The 21,437-nt window shown below is 35.9% G+C and overlaps 1 protein-coding gene, 1 long non-coding RNA gene and 1 other non-coding gene across 3 annotated transcripts in view; 2 read left to right on the forward strand and 1 right to left on the reverse strand.

Annotated features, from left to right (window-relative positions):
- LOC121735834 (rho GTPase-activating protein 7) overlaps positions 1 to 21,437 on the forward strand; it is a 259,758-nt gene that overhangs the window by 167,437 nt on the left and 70,884 nt on the right. The gene's annotated exons all lie outside the window — the stretch shown is intronic.
- Positions 10,191 to 17,837, reverse strand: LOC121735836. The gene is made up of 3 exons (XR_006036924.1): positions 17,705 to 17,837; positions 15,049 to 15,054; positions 10,191 to 10,205 (listed from the first exon to the last, which is right to left on the reverse strand). It is a non-coding gene; the product is annotated as an uncharacterized LOC121735836 (long non-coding RNA).
- On the forward strand, positions 13,171 to 13,243 carry Trnak-cuu. The gene has a single exon. It is a non-coding gene; the product is annotated as a tRNA-Lys (tRNA).

The raw sequence follows: 21,437 nt of genomic DNA on the forward strand, positions 1-21,437 counted from the left end.
TGGGGGACAGCGGGACAGACTGCCTGAAAGCGGGACTGTCCCGCCCAAAGCGGGACGTATGGTCACGTTAGCTATGACCTATGACTCAATACTAAAAACATAACGAGTTTTTATAAAAACAATTGTTATGAGATAATATTTCATTGCATTTAAAATTTAAATATACTTTTTTTGCTTACACTACGTAAAGTACAGTCAAAACTGTTGCAAAAGAAAAAATCCACTTCTGCTGAATGTATGGGCTACCATGTATGGGCTAACCGTTACTGTACTTTTTCAGTACTGAATACATCTCCTTCAATAATGCGCCTTTCTTTTTTTCTTTTAGTATTGTTGAGTAAATGTGTCACAAGAAGTAATTCAATTGAGTACCGATACCAGTGAACGTTCCTACAAAATTGCAAATCCTATGAAATAGCGACATACGAGACAACAATAAACCGATAAATCAAATAGAAGAATCGATGCATCATTTTAATTTTTAGCTCACATACTCTTGTAGGTAAGCTTAAACGATCGCTATGCCTTATTTATGACTGCACGCAAATATAACATGAGAAGCTCCCGGGATTTTTTTTTTTACATAAACGAAGACATCTTTGAGTATTAGGGAATGCTATTATTCCAAAATATTCAAATATTTATTTAAAAATATTCGAAAATATTCGAATAATAACATTCCCTATTGAGGGTAAATAATAATAAATATCACGAAACACACCGCAAGCGCTGTTTCACGCCGCGCCGGTTTTCTGTGAGAACGTGGTATTTCTCCGGTCGAGCCGAAACATTCGTGCCGAAGCATGGCTCTCCCACATTTAATTCCTAATTATGTACGAAGTCGGTTTTATTATTTAAATCACTGCATATTTACATTATTATCTTATAATGTAGCAAAGTTCATACGTGACCTAACTCAACAAAATTTGTGTGTTAACCATTAATTATTATCAATACTTTGTTTTTACATTGTTTTGTTAAAATGTTTTTACATTGTATCATAACATCACAATTCACAAGACCACATCCAAACATCAATTTAATGATTACTTAATAGTTTACTTTAATCTAATCGAAAGTTTGTCAGGAAATGTATGGAACTTACGTCAAAATTTTCATCAAAGAGTAAATCAATCATGAAATTTCTCTGAGTGAGATCATTATTTAAACACTTAAACCTTGCCAAAGACATGATTTAAAAATGTTGACCAGATTAGATCACGAAACTTCCTTTTGTAAAATGTTTCTTAGAACATTAATTCTGCTAGGTACATACATTAAAATTAAACGTTTTACACGTACAGTGAGGACACGGCAGACATCTTGATATTTATTTACTTATCGTTTTTACTTCGATTGTCAAAGATCCATAAACGATCGCTCCATATATGGGCATGTGGGCTTTGTAAGTAGGTTAGCAATTACATTAATAACTTATCAATTATTAAATCTCTTTCATTCATTCGGAGGACGTGATCTGAACGAAATATCGTCGTTGTTAGTGAAGTTTATATTATGTGTGGCGCAAGTCATGAGCGGTAGCGGTGTTAGAAATGCAGTTTTAATGTTAAAGAAACGCTCTATCTAGAGTAAATCTATATATATATATAAAACTGAAAGGTGACTAACATGGTGATCTATCAACGTACAGCCCAAACTACTGGACCGATCGGGCTTGAAATTTGGCATGCAGGTAGATGATATGACGTAGGCATCCGCTAAGAAAGGATTTTGGTCAATTCTACCTCCAAAGGGTTAAAATAGGGGATGAAAGTTTGTATATAATAATACTTCTTAACGCGAGCGAAGCCGCGTACAAAAGCTCGTAGATTAATAAGTAAGAAATCTAAAGTTTTTTTAGAATATTCACAATATTTTCTTGATACTAAACATTTTATACAAATATTTTTAGCAAAATATTTTTTATCGCTGTGAAAATTGAATGCTATGCTACATTAAAATGAATTGCTATATCTACAAAAACCGAATTTCGAATAGTACTGTAAAAAGGATCGGGCCTTTAGTCTTGCATATTGCAATAATATCCTGCATAATGCATTACATCGGGTGCCAAGGAAAACGGTCTCAAAATAAAAATCGCTTACGTCTATAACTTACGCCCAACTGCACCGCACATAAATTCTTAAAAAACCAGGTGACATTTCTCCAGCATTGCATTCCCAGCAAAAAGAACTGACAGACAGCTTGTGGAGTTTTCGAAACGGGTCTCCGCATGCCCCTGCATGCCCATATGCGATGATAATGGGTATAATTAATGATGGAGCTACCGTTCAGAATTAATTTCGAAAGCAATTTGTCCAAATGTATTCATTTCAGTTATGCGTACTCTTTCATTCGGCCGTTTTTATACAACAGTATCCCAAGTATTCAGAAAATGAGGCTTTTGCCACCATCCTGATGAAAAATTTTAATTGTACCTTAAATTGGGTGAAAAAAAAAGGAATTTACATACTTAATATAATATAATACACCCCAGCTCAAAGGATTCCTTTTAATATTTTTAATGCGCACAAATAAACGATAATATACTGAACATGATGACAGAACATAGATATTCAATAATTCCTTATTATTGCGTCCTTACTATACCAATTTAATATTTTGCCGGCTCAAAACCAGAGCATTTAGCCAAATTGCTATGCCTAATTATGATACAGTTCGAAAACAAAAATGGATAAAATTTGACATAAATTAAGCATTGCTAAGTAACATAGCAATTCTTACAACACTTGTCAAATTCCTAACACTTTCAGTTTCAAACTTAGTGTCATAGTTGGTAATAGCATTTGTGCAACTGCAGCGCTTCTAGCCGTTGAAGCTCTAAATTTCCCAGCATTTTCCTGGTCAATGGTCTCAATGAGATGCCCCATGTCACCATAAACTGCCACCGGATTGAAATACAACCATTAACAGATAACTTTCTATTCGATTGATGTCGATTTCGCTGCGCACCCACCGGGGCACGGGTTGCTGCAGAAGATTGGCGAAAGTCTGCATTAGAATACAATGTGATATGAATAATACATGGCGTTTTGATGCAATGACTACGTTCGGTTTTGTAATGATACAATTTCGTATGTGGGTGAGGTAAGGCGAAGGTTCAATGTGATGCACCTGATCCTATGAAAATCAAAGATGAGGTGATCTGGTGGATAAGGTTTACAGGACCCATTCATATAGGAGCTACAAATTTTTATATTTATTTCAAATCATTTTCCAGTCTCAATGCGAAAAAACGACATCTTTCAAATTTTTAAACCCGAAGTGGGTTTAAAACGACATCTTTCAAATTTTTAAACCCGAAGTGGGTTTAAAAATTTGAAAGATGTCGTTGTCCACTCATGTATTCAATTATGAAAGCAGTTACAACACAAGTCAAAACATATTATATTATATATATTCTATGGATAGACAAGATGACCTATGTCGTCATGAAATGACCTACGTCTAGGCTACCAAATTACCAAATTCAAAACTGCCGTACAATATTATCATGAAGATATCTGTCGTATAAATTATTATGGTGGAACTTTTGAACTCTTATTTCTCATATAATGTATTGTCAAAAATATTTTGGCGTAAAAGCATTTGCGTAATGCACATTTCGTGTATGATCCACCAAATATTGCTTAGCTATCTCTCTTACGCAACGGCTGATCGTCATCAGATCTCTGTTACATTATAAGTCCCTAAATTTTTTTAGTATTGATAATATCACGTAGCTCTTTTTCCTGTGACCACCTCATTCATTTTCTCTCAGCAATTCTTATTAAATAAGTTTGTTTTTACACAAGACCTTACTTTATCGACCTCGATCGACTTGACATTAGTAAATCATGTGTACCAGCCCTTGCTTGACACAGCTCAATGTTTAATTCAGCCTATGTGTTCCATTATTTAGCAGCTGCTTATCATATTGTTCTTGGCTGTAATTAACCTCTTTGCTGTGTTGAGGATGTTTCTAAAGCAGCAAGAAGTCATAAAAGCTTTATTATAAACGAGCTTTTGCCCGCGGCTTCGCTCGCGTTAAGGAGTATTATTATATACAAACTTTCATCCCCTATTTAACCCCTTGGGGGTAGAATTGATCAAAATCCTTTCTTAGCGGATGCCTACGTCATAACAGCTACCTGCATGCCAAATTTCAGCCCGATCCTTCCGTTTAGGCTGTGCGTTGATAGATCACCATGTCAGTCAGTCACCTTTGAGTTTTTTATATTTAGATGTCAGAACCATGAGGAAGAAGGTTTTCATTTTAAGTGTAACTAAAAAATAATTTAATATTTCTTAGAAGGATTTATTATTAATATAACCATGAGGCGATGGTATTACAGTCAGTTCTTAAGTACTTTTATCGTTTCTTAGATTACTTAATCTAGTCATTGAATTCTATTATAAAACCTACCTTGTCATATAATTTAGATCACCTTTGCAATTAGGGTATAAAACTCATTATTATCAGACCCTTTTACTAAAGCACCATTAGGCAGAGGTCAGACTGCAAATAAAACCCAGCAACCTTTTTGTATTTATTCAATTCCAAAGGTTATTTAAGCACGGACTCATTATCATTTCCCACTGTTTTTATTTAATTTAACATTCATAACTTAAATTGAGGCTTTATCTTAATGAATTCGAGCTTGTGCGGGCTTAATTAATATTTGTCATTTCTTCATCATTAGGTACAATTTACTGAGGGTTTTATATTTCAATATTTTTGGGCATGATCATGATCCTTTCGTTTTCTGTTGGACCACTTCAAGCTTCATTTGGTTTTTAATTATCATCATTTTTAATGTTTAAATCTTTTTACGTTTTCATCACCGTTCAGTATACTTATCTTAAAATCTGGGTTTATAATTTACATTTCTCCTCTAATACACACAGTCATTCTACGTCTATCAATACAGGTAGCTATTTGAGTGTGAGTTTCTTATTACATAAAAAAAAAACTTAAAACAAAACAATAGTAAAAATCTTAAAAGCATTACACAATTTCAATAATGCTCATGCGTAACACTTGTTCCCCGAATTTCCGCGGCGTGAGTCACGAGAGAGAGCGGATTATGATTTAGTGCCGGCATCGCGAAATTACATGTGTACAGCTGTACCGCCCACGCCGATAATTTGTACATTTATTTATTGTGACAACACACCCACGTGCGATTGTTTGGGGCTTGTAATAAATATGATGCGATCTATCACAGTGGGACGGAAATGTGACTGAGCGACAAATTTTCGATCTGTTAAATGTTAGCGCTTTAATATTAGAGAAATTAACGTTGCCTTGTTTTGTAATTAATTTACTAATTAATAGGTTAACCGTTTATTTATGTGATACTCTCGCTTTCTGATATCTGTGGGAGTTGATATATGGGACGGAAGTGCGTGACATTCCTAGGGCCATTGAAGCTTTGGCAGCATACAGGTGAATAAGTTGATTTGCATGAACGAAAATATTTCTTAAAGAAATATAACGGTGTCAAAAATATCTAAGGTGTTAATTAAATAATTATTGACGTAAAGTAAAGTGTATTCGTAGTGAGGTACAATCGTTACTATGAATCTGGAACGAACAGTCGCGGTGTATCTGTGACACGATGGTAATGCGCTTCCGTGGGAAAAGGGAACAATTGTGAGAATAGTTTATCTCGGCTATTAGCAGTAATGAACGGGGAATATGAAATCACTTTGTGATGGCGGCTGGAGGTACTAAATTAATAATGATCATTGCAGAGTATAGACAAATATCTATAGAAGTAAAGATGATTTTTTTTAGTCTAGCTATAATGAATCGAATTAGCTTATTTTAGTTTTGAAATGTTCATGGAAGCTCAGGGAAGTTTTATATAAGGAGGGAAGTGAAGTTCACCGGGTCATCTAGTATAAAATAAATGTTTTCTGTGTTTTGCATTGATCGTAGCTATCGGCTCCAAAAACTTAAAACAAATATTTCCCTTTAACATATTTACATATTATACAGCAAATATTTTCTATAAAGTCTGCTTGTCTTTGTCTGACACACTGAAAAGTTATAATACAGATAAAAACAACTGAATGAATTTATTAACAAGAAGGATTAAGTTTTATTCATTTCTGCACTTTTTCATCTATTATTTTAATATTGTATGAGTAGTTTATTTTTCTAAATGTATGTTTATTTATAAATTAATATTTATTTATTAGTATCTACATGTTTTCATAAAATATAATATTGCAAACCTCGCTCGTGCGTTAACATGAAAAATCAACGAAAAACACAACCAAAACAAGCGACAGGAATACCAAAACAAACCTAAAATATTCAGCCAGCCGTGAAAAAAGAAAAAAATATGATGTTTTTGGTCAGAGAAAAACGTGTCTTATAATTTTGCAATAAAAATGAAAATGCTACGACACGAAATAAGCTTTAGGATTTGCATAACTCTCGTACATTGTCCTGTGTCAATATTTACGAATGAAAAAGGAAAGAGGTTAACATAACCTGTAAATGGAAGCCTCGAGGTATATTAGCTACAACTTATGTTAGTTAATATAACTTCTGGCGTCTTCTATAATCTATATGAACAAAATTTAATTTTAAATTTGTTTAGTATCGCTAAAACTCGAGAACTACTGAAACTTTGTGGAAGTCCAGGGAAGGTTTATATTAGAATGGAAATGATACGAAAATCACCGGGTCATCTAGTTTTAGTTTAATTTAGTTGAATTCAAAACAACTATTAGTAACTGAGTTAATATTTTCATATTATAACATAGGAATTAAAATATAGAAGGAACTATTTCGTGTCGTTGTAAATATTTTATCCAAAATCTATGATAAAATTAGACGTCTTATTAATAAAGAAGCAAGAGATATCTTAAAATGCATTGTCCATCACACTTTAGATCTAAATTACCCACTATTCTCTCAATATCTGTTATCTCATCTTTTTCCGGCATTGCGTAGAACAGAGCACTTATTTAAATTCACAGATAATAAAGTTTCTCAAGATATTTTGATAACAGTTGGAATCTACATAAACAACACAGATTCGCCCTCCGTTTCGTAACTATAATTGCGTTAATGTGCACACATATTGTGTGGTATAAGTAAAAAGCTAAGGCGTGAAAAAAACAATTAACTTTATTTTTAGTTACGTTATGTATTTAGTTTATTTTTAGTTTCTGCAGTCATATTACAAAAGGAACAGATGCTTTTGTAAATCCGTGCGGATCTCAGCCAGCACATGTTTAAATACCTATATTATAAAACAATAAGGAACCACCCAAGAGAAATTAACACTAATATTACAATTAATGCGAAAGTGTGTCTGTTTATCTGTCTGTCTGATACCTCTTCACGCTTAAGCGGTTTAAGCTGCTGAGCTGATGTTGAGAAAATTTGGTGTCCCGTGAAAGGACATAGTAGGTACAGTCTTGATTTAGTTAAACTGAAATGTAATTAATTGGTATGGCGATACTTTGCGTCCTGGGAAAGGATGTAGGATAGTTTTTGTGTAGTTCCCGCGCGATAATAGTATTTTGGCACAACGGAGTTGCGGGTGACATCTAGTAACATCAATTTTAATAAAACATTAAACAACACCAAAACATTGTTAATTTATAAGACACTAAATGTAACTTCAAGTAAAAATTCATAATTTTAAGCAATAATATTACAATCAGAACTTTCAGAGCAGAACAGAATTTACGTACAAAATACTTAAAAATAATTAATTAAACATTCAAATCGCCACCGCGTATGACTCGCGCCGCTACAATTAACACTAGCGGGATGATGTCAGTCATTTTGAAGAGTGTTTGTTTTATTTTCATAATTTCTTAACATCAGTAGAGCTTAAAACTGCTACACATTAATATAGGCATGGACGTACCCAGGTAGGGACAGAAGTGCCCCCGGCTCCCCCCCCCCCCCCCCCCCCCCCCCCTAAAATGAAGTGTTGGAAACAAAATATTATATTTTCAGTCAGATTAACATGAGTCAGTTTTCATGATTTTTTGTTCCAATATACCAGACCGGCCATCTTCTCGAAACAGGTATGCTGCCCCCCCCCCCCCCTAAAATCCTGGGTACGCCCATTAATAGGACTAGTTAGAACTATAAATATTATTATTTAATTAATTCAGGACAATAAAATAATATGAAGTATAATAGATATGAATATTAAATTGTAAAGTAAAACAATTAAATGCTTTTAACTTATGTACTTACTTAAGAATTTCCGATTGTAATTTTTACACACCACGTAAGTAATAATAAGTAATCTTAATTACTTATTAATAATATCTAATCTAAATAACTGGTAAAAAAGAAAAACAATTTAGTAAGTACTGTTTTAGGTTATACTTAGTTCAGCATATTAATGTTCGCTATTCTATGAAAAGTACAATAATGAATAATAACCACTTATAAAACGTTATTAATTCTAATGTTCCAATTTCTGTCCCCACTTTATGTTCACTCCGACTAATCCGCTGTTTTAGCACCCATCTCCTAGACTATAAAATGAGATTGCACTGTTTACTTAACCGCTCGGACTATAAAGCTTGATCACGTTGTCCATCCTGAAAAAATGTCTCTCTAGATTCTAGAACGAAATGTAACAAAGCAAATACAGAATGTAACAAAACCAAAGCTGGATTTATACAGGTTGTTAGGTTTAACACCGTTGTCCTTAAAACCATCAAATGAGCCCGTCAAAATAAACAACTTTTTCTATGAGAACAATGCTGGGAACTCAAAAAAATCCTAATTTAGTTTTAAGGATAATGGTGGTAAACCAACAACCTGTATATTGTGAATCTTTACATACATAGTACATAGTACGTGGACGCCTCCATGGTCTACGAGTATTGGTATAGAGCGCGGCTCTTGACTCGGAGGTCGTGGGTTCGATTCCCGCGTTGGAAACATGTTATTTCCAAGTTTGGTTAGGACAATGCAGGCTGATCACCTGATTGTCTGACAAGTAAGATGATCCATGCATCGGATGGGCATGTAAAAAGTCGGTCCTGCGCCTGATCTCTCGCTAGTCGTGACGGTCGTCCGTCCCACTGGGTTATGAAAGTAAAGGAATAGAGAGTGCTCTTGTGTACTGCGCACACACTTGGGCACTATAAAATTACTCCTGCGTAGCTGGCCTGGTTTCAATGAAACCGGCCACCGTCACCGAAACCGGTGTGGGGGCTATTATTATTATTACATAGTACGTATTCGTTACATTATGTAGCGGCCAAACCGCGCGTACGTACGGACGCATAATATGAATCCAACCTAAGGGTCTACACAGACGAACCGCATTTCAACTGCAATCCAACTGCAAACTGCAGTTCAAGTGCAGTTTGAATGCAGTTGACACGACTGCAATATAACTTCAAACCAAACGCACAGTCGGATTGCAGTTCAGTTGCAGTCGGTGTGCAGTCGTGTGAACTGTTTGCTTTGCAAATTGTATATAGTAATAATATGTAATAGTTGGATTGCAGTTGAAATGCGGTCCGTCTGTGTAGATCCTAAGTGTTAAATTATTTAAGGCGTATATTGTATTATGTATAGAGTTCATTGTGAAAGTAGCAGCGCTGAAAAGGCTAATTTTGCTTTCTATGTTTCTAAAAGAAAAGTCTTCATGTTTTTTGCTATAATTTATCAACACCATAACTGAAGTTTGGCTACAAGCTCGCAAGTCGTAAGTTCAGTAGAAACCTTGTAAAAATACTCGTAATATTAATCCAAAAACCAACTAATAAAAATAAAATTTATGAATATTATTATTATTTCGTTTTAAAGTACCTCAGTCTGGAAGGACGCTTCGACTAGTTTTCCTTCCCTCCGAACCCGCGACTTCCCTCCTTAGCATACATGCTACCAACTGAGCCACAGAGGCTGTCGTATTATTCGGATATAATATTATACCTCCTATTATTCGAATCCCTTTCATTCCATTACGTCCAAAATCCAAATCTCCCCGAATTCGATGCGCACGCGCAGCACTTTCTTCGGCAATTTCGCGTAATGTTTATTACCGACAGTCACGATTAAATTTCACTTTTTTGATGATTGTGTGAAAACAATGAGCTCCTGTATTTCCTGTTACTTCGGTAATTGAATAAGAAATCACGGGGGAACGTGCAGGAACAATAAATGTCAAAAAATATAATCGACTACAGATAGGGGGCGTCCACTAATTACGTTCGGTGTTCTAGGGGCGGGGGTTAATTTTTCTAAATCTCACTTAGGGGGGAGTTGTAGCAAATGTCACGTAATTATTTTTCATCAAAACTATGTAAAGTATGACAAATTATTTCTAGAAACACCTTTACAGCCAAAACAAAGAGGAGGGGGAGGGAGGAGGGGATCTTACGAAATCTCACCAAGGGGGGAGAAGGGGTCAAACAATTCTCAAAAATGCCTCACGCAATCATTAATGGACTTTGTTTTAAAAATTATCGGTCTTGGTCTATAAAGTATAAAAAGGGGGGGGGGGTTAATTTTTTAAATCTCACTTAGGGGGAAGTTGTAGCAAATGTCACGTAATTATTTTTCATCAAAACTATGTAAAGTATGACAAATTATTTCTAGAATGTGGCCAAATCTGAAGATTACATTCAATAATCAACACCTTTACAGGCAAAACAAAGAGGAGGGAGGAGGGGATCTTACGAAATCTCACCAAGGGGGGAGAAGGGGTCAAACAATTCTCAAAAATGCCTCACGCAATCATTAATGGACTTTGTTTTAAAAATTATCGGTCTTGGTCTATAAAGTATAAAATATGATACAATATTATGGCATCTTTACTTCAATTTAAACACACGCCAAAACATCCTTTCAGAACTGTATCAAGCTACAAGTCTGTATTCCATATCAAAAGCTTGTGGGTGGCAACTGGCAACTGACAAGGGCTTGAACTTTAGAATAGTTGACCTAACGGTTAGGGCTTAGGTTAGTCGGAAGTAGGATACCTAGGATCTCAAATACGCTTTAAGTAGCTTTGTTCAATGTTCATGCTTCATGTACTATCAGATAAGTTGATTCCTAGGCAGATGGGGGACCTAAATATCCGACCGATCGCAGCTTTGTGACATAAAATAAGCCGACCATAGACGTAGGTCCCTCAACTGCCTAGGAATCAATTTCCTCGATGGGACTAACAGACTATCGGTTTCGTATCTTTTTTTCATGAAGGACTTTGAGTAGTTTCTCCATTTTTAACCGACTTCCAAAAAACGAGGAGATTATATGTTCGGCTGTGGATATAGGTATTTTTTATTTTTGTATGTTCAACGATTACTCCGCCGTTTGTGAACCGATTTTCAAATTTTTTGTTTTGTTGTATTATAATTAAAATATTTTGTCTTCAAATCCATACTAATATTATGAATGAGAAAATGTGTCTGTCTGTCTTTTTTTTTTATGAAATAAGGGGGGCAAACGAGCAAACGGGTCACCTGATGGAAAGCAACTTCCGTCGCCCATGGACACTCGCAGCATCAGAAGAGCTGCATATGCGTTGCCGGCCTTTTAAGAGGGAATAGAGTAATAGGGGAGGGTAGGGAAGGGAAGAGAATAGGGGAGGGTAGGAAAGGGAATAGGGTAGGGGATTGGGCCTCCGGTAAACTCACTCACTCGGCGAAACAGAGCGCAAGCGCTGTTTCACGCTGGTTTTCTGTGAGAACGTGGTATTTATCCGGTCGAGCCGGCCCATTCGTGCCGAAGCATGGCTCTCCCACGTATATGTATGTCTGTTACTTATTCGCGTCGAAACTGCTGAATCGATTTTGCTTTAATATTTTTACTAGATATTACGATACTTTGAGTCCCGGCAAAGGACATCTAGGATACTTTTCATCCCGCTATAGCACTATAAACCGTAGTAAGCTGATGTGGTATAAATGTTCATAAGTGTATGTGCGTGCAAATTAGATTTTGATGTTGCAACTTGCAACACTTTCCATTGTTGAAAATTGCCTTTCTAAATTACGCAAGAATATGTTTTTGTTACTGGCAATCAAAACGAATGTAAAGTGACTTTAAAAGTCAAAGAAAATTTTCAATTACAGGTACGTTTTGGTACGGTGGTTGCTTTTGAAACTATGATATCATGACTTGATACTTGAGAGACAACTTTTCCACACAATATCATAAATTGTATTTGCTATATTACAGTACAGACCCAGCCATCTTCAACGTCTCAAATAGTGCACAAATTATGGTCACCCCAGCCCTAGTTAGTCCCAAATATTCCGCAAATTGTGGTCACCCCAGCCCTAGTTTGTCCCAAATATTCCACAAATCATAGCCACCAGTTTGTGTGTATGGCAATAATTGGCAGCACATAACCTAGTTTCTATTTGCGTAGTACCGGTAACATCTGGGCAGTCTGAGATATACTCCATTAATATTTAATACCGAACGACTGGAGGCATCGTCGCCCGTCGGTGCCGTAGCCCGTAAATATGATTTCTGGATTGCAGTGACCACATTACTGATAAATCCTGGAGAAATTTCATCTAATAGCGGTTAGTACAAAACAGACGGACAGACAGACGCATTTTCACATACAAGTAGGTATCTTTATAGTAATGAGGGTATAGAAATTTTTGCATGCTTTTTAATATAACCTTCAAACCTTAAAAATTTGGCCAAGTGCGAGTTGGACTCGCGCACGAAGGGTTCCGTACCATAATAGAGCAAAAATTACCAAAAAATGTGTGTTTATGTATGGGACACCCTTACATTTTTATTTTTATTTAACATTATAATTAAATTACAATATAATTATATTAAAATATATTATAATTATATTACAATTAAATTAGACTTTGTGAAAAATTCAAGTGCCAATTTGTTTCCATTATTGATATAGAGCAAAAAAGGCCGAAAAAATCACGTTTGTTGTATGGGAGCTCCCCTCAAATAAATATTTTATTTCGATTTTAGTACTCATACTATTTTGTTGTTATAGCGGCAACAGAAATATTTGTGAAAATTTCAGAAGTCTAGCTATAGCGGTTCTTGAGATACAGCCTGGAGACATACAGACGGACAGACGGACAGACATCGAAGTCTCAGTAATAGGGTCCCGTTTTTACCCTTTGGGTACGGACCTTTAAAAATAGGTCGATATTAATCATTGCGCTGTCACAGCCCGGCTAGCTCAGTCGGTAGAGCATGAGACTCTTAATCTCAGGGTCGTGGGTTCGAGCCCCACGTTGGGCGAGACATTTTTTGAGCTTATTTTTAATTCAAATTTCTATTTCATTTATATTATATTTTCACATTTGAATAATATTATAATATCAATTTTACTAACTGACTAAAATTATAAATAAATTTAGAAAACCTTGAAAAAAGGTCGAAAATTTGTTTGTTTTGACAATGCTGTTTTTGAAAAAGAGGGGAGTTATAAGTTTGGTGTGTCTCATCAGCTATGTCCACACTGTGCACTTTCATATTCAATTTTCGTCATCAACTTTCATATTGGCGCATTCAATAATTGAATGCGTCAAAGAACGCAACGTCAATATTGTCATTTTTGAAGTTTTGGATACGGTCAGAGGGCATGCCTCGCGGGCATGCCTCACGTTCGCTATTGACTACGCATGCCCTTGACGAACAGAAAAGGGCACAGTGTGGACAAAGCATATTCATGTTCATTCCATTCCATCCACGTTTCATCTGTCTGTTTGTCTGTCTGTCAGTCAGATTGGTTTTTCTATGGCGACGCGTTGTTCACCACGTAACAAGTATGATGAAACACGCGAGAAACTTGCGGACCTGTGTAAATTATTCAAGGGCAGCCACTACTTTACCGCAATGTAAATATACATAATACACACTATGTTTCTACTTCTTTGATCACACACGCACACATAAACTAGGTTTCAGATAACTAAAGAGAGCTGGAGCAACAATTGCCACACTGTAAATAATTATAATATTATGCAGTACACCTGCGGGGCTGAAATGGTCACATTTAGCAATCCTCTCAATCAATTCAGCAAATGAATTATCAAAACTGTCAAATTGACAAAATATGTCAAATTAGTACGAATTACTAAATATGAATTGCAAGCAGACTTGCATTTTGCGATTTTAAAAGAATTAATCATAACATGATTCATAATATGATTCTTCAAAGCGACAATTTTAGCCCCGCCGCGCCGCCGCTGTCTTCATACTAAATAGCGCAATCCGACCGAACGCATACAACGAATTTTCAGATACTTACCTTGAAATAGCAAAAACTTTCTGTATCATGTCTCGCCTAAACGTTATTTCTGTGGTGTAGGACTTTGATTTCAAGGACACTGCTAGGGCTACTCTACTTACTACATAATATTATGTACTTACTATGTCACTTCACTTTATAATGCACATCGCATCGCACGTACGTTAATTATATATCCCCTTATTGCAACGTTAATCTGATTTCATACGGAGGAGTTAATCTACTGTATGTATTTTTACTGTGGCTTTACTGGGTAACTCTCAAGCCAGTAGTTTCTGAGTAATTTTACCGAGAACCGATAAACATCGATTTCTATCGGCTCTGACTAAGTTCTTTTGTTTACTTTTACTTCAAAGGGCTGTGTACATTTTAGTGTTTTTTATGTTATACAGTCACGAATTTACTACTAAATATGTACTATCCATCCACACTACGACTATAAAGAGATAAGTGCGTACTAGATATGAACAATAATCTACAAATTATATATAAATATTAGCCATTTGAAAATAAGTAAAGTAAGACTCATTTTTAGTCAACTTTGGTTCCTGGTACCTGACCAGGTGTCACACTTAGAGCTACACAAATTCGCAGGTATTCTATGTACACGAGGCACTACTAATAACCTATGGTTTCATCCAATGAGTTTCTAAAATACTAGAGTAGCAATGTCTTACAAAAGATTCTCAGAAATGCGTAACCACTTTTTTGTTCAAAAGACAATGTCAAGTCATATATTCGTTATGTCATTATGAATGTGAGATATGCCTGCAGGCATCTTCGAAGTGGCAACGCGTTGCTACCGTAAACTTCCAATCTAGTTACGTTAGTAACATAGAATATCATTGGTTTCATCCATCAGACTTCAGAGAGTAAGTTATGTCTTATCCTTCTGGGATCAAGGTCTATAATCGTGCGGAAATTACGCCGTGTAACTTTGGCCTAGTGTGTTTAGACACTTAGGGGCTAGAGGATACAGATAACAAATAAACTGACGCAACACTTGTTCAAAACTTTTTGGACGATCCCTTTTTGGTACTGCCGATATGAACTTCGAGTCTGTAGGAAAGTTACAAACTTCAGAAGTTATTCGGGTCTCCCTGTTTATTGCTTTTTTGTTCAAACTCTAGCCGGTGCAAGTTTCAAAATTGGATATTATGCAAAGCAGTTAGAAACCTTCATTTTTTATATCTAGATGACGCCATTCCAGCAAATCCATTGTACCGAAAGCGAGAATGGTACGTTTTTCCGGGATAAAAACTATCCTAAGTATGTCCTCTCCCGGGACTCAAAGTTACGTAGTAACTATTTAGGAATCTGCGCTCAAATGCACATAAATATCATACAGACAGACATACTTTCGCATTTTTAATATTAGTATGGAATCTGGTAAAAAAAGATTTGAGAAAAATATTTATATCACTTGCGACATGACAATATACCTAGTCGAAAATCGAACGTTTTCCTTCTAGGTACATGATGTGTGTCTAAACCTTAAAGGGGTTTGGGTAATATTGGCGTCATTTTCAAATCTCACCAAACCGGCATATTATGAAAGAACATATCAAGGGGAATAAACTTTATTATGGGGGACATATAGCTAAACTATATCGGAGCCGAGATATTAGGCATTTTAAGTTCGTATTTTCAACTAAAAGTATAACATAACATGAATACTTTTGTATTTTACTAACAGTAAAATACAAAAAAACTGCATTATTTATTAGCTTAAAGCCTTCCTCGATAAATGGGCTATCCAAAAAAAAAAAGAATTTTTCAAATGGAACTAGCAGTACCTGAGATTAGCACTTTCAAACACACAAACATTTCAGCTTCATAATATTAGTATACAAGGTATAACAAAACTAAGTGATATTACTTAAGTGTATGTACTGTGTATGAGTCCCGTGTATTAAGTTTACTGTAAAAGTAGTAGCGCTGAAAGAGAACTTTTTTTTTCGTTTTTGTATGGGGATACTCTTTACGCCAGGGCGCTTGCCCATGCAAATCACAAAAAAGTATCTTAGCAGACAGAAGCATAAAGGTCGTAGTTGACGGCGAATGCTCGGAAACTCAGTCTGTTGATGCTGGTGTCCCTCAGGGCTGTGTGCTATCGCCTACTTTATTCATACTGCATATCAATGACATGTTACAGACCAACGGCATTCATTGCTATGCGGATGATAGTACAGGTGATGCTGTATATACCGGCTCCCCCAATATTTCTCGGCTAAATGTCATTGAGAGTCGAAACGAACATGTATCTAAAATTGAGAATTCATTGGAGAAAGTCTCTGAATAGGGTAGACGTAACTTAGTCCAATTCAACCCCGCCAAGATACAAGTCTGCGCGTTCACCGCTAAAAAGTCACCAATGGTCGTACATCCTCGTTTTGAGGGCACATCTTTAACCATCTCCCCTAGCATTGAAAGACTTGGGGTTAGCATATCGAGCGAAGTCCAGTTCCAATATCATCTGGAGGATAAGGCCAAGTTAGCCTCGAAGAAGCTTGGTGTTCTCAACAGAGCGAGACAGTACTTCAGTCCGGAACAACGTTTACAACTCTACAAGGCGCAGCTTCATCTTCCTACTCCTCCTATTTTCTTCTAATTAATTTCGTTGCGGGTCTCAAGACAGTTTTAGCATGTCCCTCGGGCACCCTGAGATCATATGAAAGGGTTTTCGTGGTTGGATACCGCTGTCAATCCCGGTGACACAGGAGATACAGTGGTGGGAATGTGAGGTGGGCCAAAGCCCGTTTAAAAAAAAAGAAGCAGGTTCGGCCACATATGGTTTTCATCTCTGGGCAGGAGCGCCAAAATACCAACTGCTCCCTCTAGATCGTATCCAACGAAGGACCGCTCGAATTGTTGCCATAGTGTTTCAAACAGCTTGGACCCCTTGGAATTACGCCGAGATGTAGCTTCACTCTGCATCCTCTATCGGTTGTATCACGGGGAGTGCTCTGAGGAATTGTTCGAAATCATACCACCTGCAACTTTTACTCATCGTCCCACGCGAAAAATATTCCATCCCCATCACCTTGATGAGTGGCAGTCTTTCGTTTGAGTTTTGAGTGCGTTTCTCGCGTAACTTTCAGTCGCGCACTGTAAAACTCTGGAACGAACTGTCACCAGCAGTATTTCCGGACCTATACAACCTGCAAACCTTCAAGAAGAGAGCGTATTCCCTCTTAAAAGGCCGGCAACGCACCTGCAGCTCTTCTAATGTTGCGAGTGTCCATGGGCGACGGTAGTGGCTTTCCATCAGGTAACCCGTTTGCTCGTTTGCCCCCTTATTTTATATATAAAAAAAAATCACTTACTTTTGTTATAACCTGTAGATATAGATTATAGATACAAGCATAATAATTATTCATTACATCATTTATTTTTAATTTTAGTTATGACTTATAGTGCACTATGGCACAGAATATATTATATTATACTACCAAACTATGGCCAAAATTCGCTAAATAGTGGAAATAATCGACATTTTATTATGGGAACAACACCCTAGAGTAATTTTACCCACAACACACAACACAAGAACAAAAATTACAATTGCCTAATATTGCTATCGGCCCTCATAAGTCTCAATTCTGGATATATTTTAGTCGGACAAGAGTTAAACCCATTGTGAAAATATGTATGAAAAATTATTCATATTTGACGCGGACGAAGTCGTGGGCAATAGCTAGTGAGAAATATATATCCAACATATTAATTACCCTATCTACACCTGTTTGTTAAGGATAACTCCATAAAGTAACGTTAATTACTATTGATTTTGTGAACATTAGGTGCAAAAATAAATATACTAAAATAATCGTAGCTCAGCTCCGATATTACTTAGGATAATTTTTATTACTAATATATGTTTCTCTAATGTAGTGCTACAAAATAGTAACGGTTTTATCCCTGGCCGCTGGAAAAAAAATGACGCCACAGGTCCATACAAAGTTACCCAATGCCCTTTAATATACCTAGCGGAAAAGAGCAACAATCTCGAGCTGTCAAACGTAACTGAAACTGGTTTCATCTGTGTGTAAAAATATCTGTACTTATACACTTACACAAGCATGATTGAACATGATTTCTATGAAATTAAATTGTCAACGTGCGGCACGTGCCGACTGGACGTCAAAATAAGAGTGCTGCTGTCATGTATCACACGTCTCTTTTTACCACACAGTGTTACTGACAGTGACATCTCTCTTGCTCAGGCCTTTGTTTCTCTATTCCGCTAGGTACATTAACTTTATGGTCTAAACGCACTAGGCCGAATATACGCGGCCGAAGTTCGGCATGATTACGCCAGCCAAGTGCTACGCATACAATATAACGCGACGTAGTTTCGGCATGGTGTGTCATCAGCAATTTAAAATACATTGCAGGCGTAATCATGCCTACTTCGGGCGCGTATTTTCGGCCTAGTGTGTTTTGACACTATAACCTAAACAATTAAAACTGATTTTAATAGAGAACAGAGAAAGCAAAGGTCCTGAGCAGAAGGCCCTAATAGCACACATAAACTTCGAACATTACTGTCTGTCTATGCTGTATCTCTACCATGAGTTTAAAGTTATGGTTTTTATCGATACTCGATACCGACTACGTAAATTTTTAGTATGGCAAATTTTACAGCGCCTCTAGCGGTCACTTGCGGAACTAAAATCGCCATACTAAATATTTACGTAGTCTGTATCGATTATCGATAAATACTATAAAACTCATGGTAGAGCTATGGTGCTGCCTCTAGCGTGAAAAAATTGCACTAATATTTAAATGAAATAGGATCTATTTCATTTCAAAATCAAAAATCAAAATCAAAAATATTTATTTCCAAATAGGCTACGAATAGTAAAAACTATTTATTATTCGTAGCAAATAGGTTAACAAAGTTAACACTTTTAGAACGTCGTGTCTACATGAGGCCTACCACCACATTTCAATTATGATTTATGACTCATAATATTTTCTCGTTACATTTTTCAGAATGAGATGATAATATATTATAACATAAATGACGTACGTACCTTTATCACATAATATGAGAAGTATGATTGACTTTCTTCGTATCGAAAACGCTGATTGGAAAGTGGGTGTGTTATCACTTATCAGTTTGATAACGTTTTGTCTGTTATGTGTTATGAATCGCGATTGTAACGAAAATTGTATTTGGGAATCTAGAAATTTCTAGACCTAGATATTTTTGAACCTACAAAGAAAACTACGTATTGACCGAAGTTTTTCAGCAGTAAGTAAGCTGGTGATGATGAACTGTGGTTAAAAACTTTATTTTTGACCCTCAACAGAAATGACTAACTTAATTAGGCAACTTTTTTGCGGAATACCCATTGAATTACTTATGAAGTTATAGCAGGGGGACTCTATAGTTAAAAAAAAAATGTTAGTGTTACTCCAAAATTCCGTGTAAGATTTGTAGGATATAATTACTATTCTTTTGAAAAATCTAGCTCTCAGCAACTTACAATGTGAGGATAACACTTTTATCTTCTAAAATTCTATCCGCTGCACAGCATTTTTTCTTGTTTTGTCCAAAGACATGATACCAGGATGTAATTAAATTATTAATGATAAGATAAGCGCTGATAAGGCTAACGATAATAAATAATGATGTAATTGGTGTACAACTAATTTACCGGCCCCAAACAACTGATAACGGCCCCAAATATTTCCGTTAATTTTCAAACCCAGAATGGGTTTAAAAATTAACGGAATGTCATGGATGCGTGAAAAAAGGATGTGGTATTTTGAAGGCCCACAAACATTTATTATATTAAAGTAGGAAAATTAGGAACAACAAATCAAAATAACTTACTACGAAGACTAATATGAAGAATGAAGACAGACAGACAGCTCTCTTTTTCGTCGGGGGTTAGGAGAACATGACTTATAAGAATATTTTACTTTCATCATTTAGTTTTCTATCTTACTGCTAAAAGGGGGCCACCCGAACGTGCCGGTCATAAAAATAATCTAGATAACTCTATTGATTATGTCAAACTGCTAATCATTGTTTTCCTCGACTGTACGTGGACTTTATTGAATTACATTAACTGAACTACGTTAGGAACGTACGGTAATCACTCTTGTTTACAAATCTATGGCCATATAAGTTTTTAATGGCTCCTCAGAGTGATTTCAAAATGTTCACATTAATGATTTCAAGAAATACATAATATATTTAAGGTAAGACACGACTGGATGAAGCCTCTGCGCATTTATGCAAAAATATCAAATTTTTGCATAAATGTTTTTGCTTATATGATGGAGGATTTAAAGATCGGGAAAATGATTTGAACTTAAAAAAATGTGGATTCTATGTAATGCTATAGTGTATTAGTTAGATGATGGAGTGGCTAAGTTTGTTTAAAATATAAGGTAAATAATAGAACAGTTTAAAAAATAAAAAAACACGCTTTCTTTTTTAATTTAACAAATTATTACATTGTCATTGGCTCCTAAAAGTATGCAAAGTCTTGAATTTATTAGACTACTGGAGATAGGTATAAATCGTGCTAAAATAATCCGTTACATATACAAACTGCTATGTGATACAAAACCCAAAATTAAAAAAGCGTGTTAAAAATGAGTAATTGCTCTTAGGTTGTGAAATGTTACTTACCTAGTTGTCTTCAACTGGTAGGGTATACATGAATACCTAATGTGCTTAACTATTTCAAAGCTAACTAGTAACTACTAACCAAGCGTTTAAATCTCGACCTTTCAATTAACTTGACTTTTTACTGCAGTTTATTATCATAGTTTAGCAGTTTCAACTAGACTGACTGTAGACTTATCGGTGCATTAATTTAATAAATACTTACTTGAACTTTTTTTTTTATTAATGGCGCGGCGCGGCGGTGGGTACAATCTCCATACAAAAATACATCTTATTCTTTACAGGCGAAATCATTTGGTACTAATATTTTATAGTACCTTCGCGACGGCTACAATAATAAAGGTCTTCGTTTTTTTTTCGCATTCATATGCGAAACTTTTCAGAGAGTGTGTCTGTCTATTACCTCTTCACGCATAAACGACTGAACCTTTTTAAATGTCTGGCACGGATATACTTTGAAAGATGGAAAGTGTTGTTTTCGGAAACATTTGCGATTATCGAGCGATAAACGAATTTCCATGCAACGGAGTTAG

The sequence above is a fragment of the Aricia agestis genome, chromosome 18 (assembly GCF_905147365.1).
Source record: "Aricia agestis chromosome 18, ilAriAges1.1, whole genome shotgun sequence".
In the NCBI taxonomy this organism is placed as follows: Eukaryota; Metazoa; Arthropoda; class Insecta; order Lepidoptera; family Lycaenidae; genus Aricia; species Aricia agestis.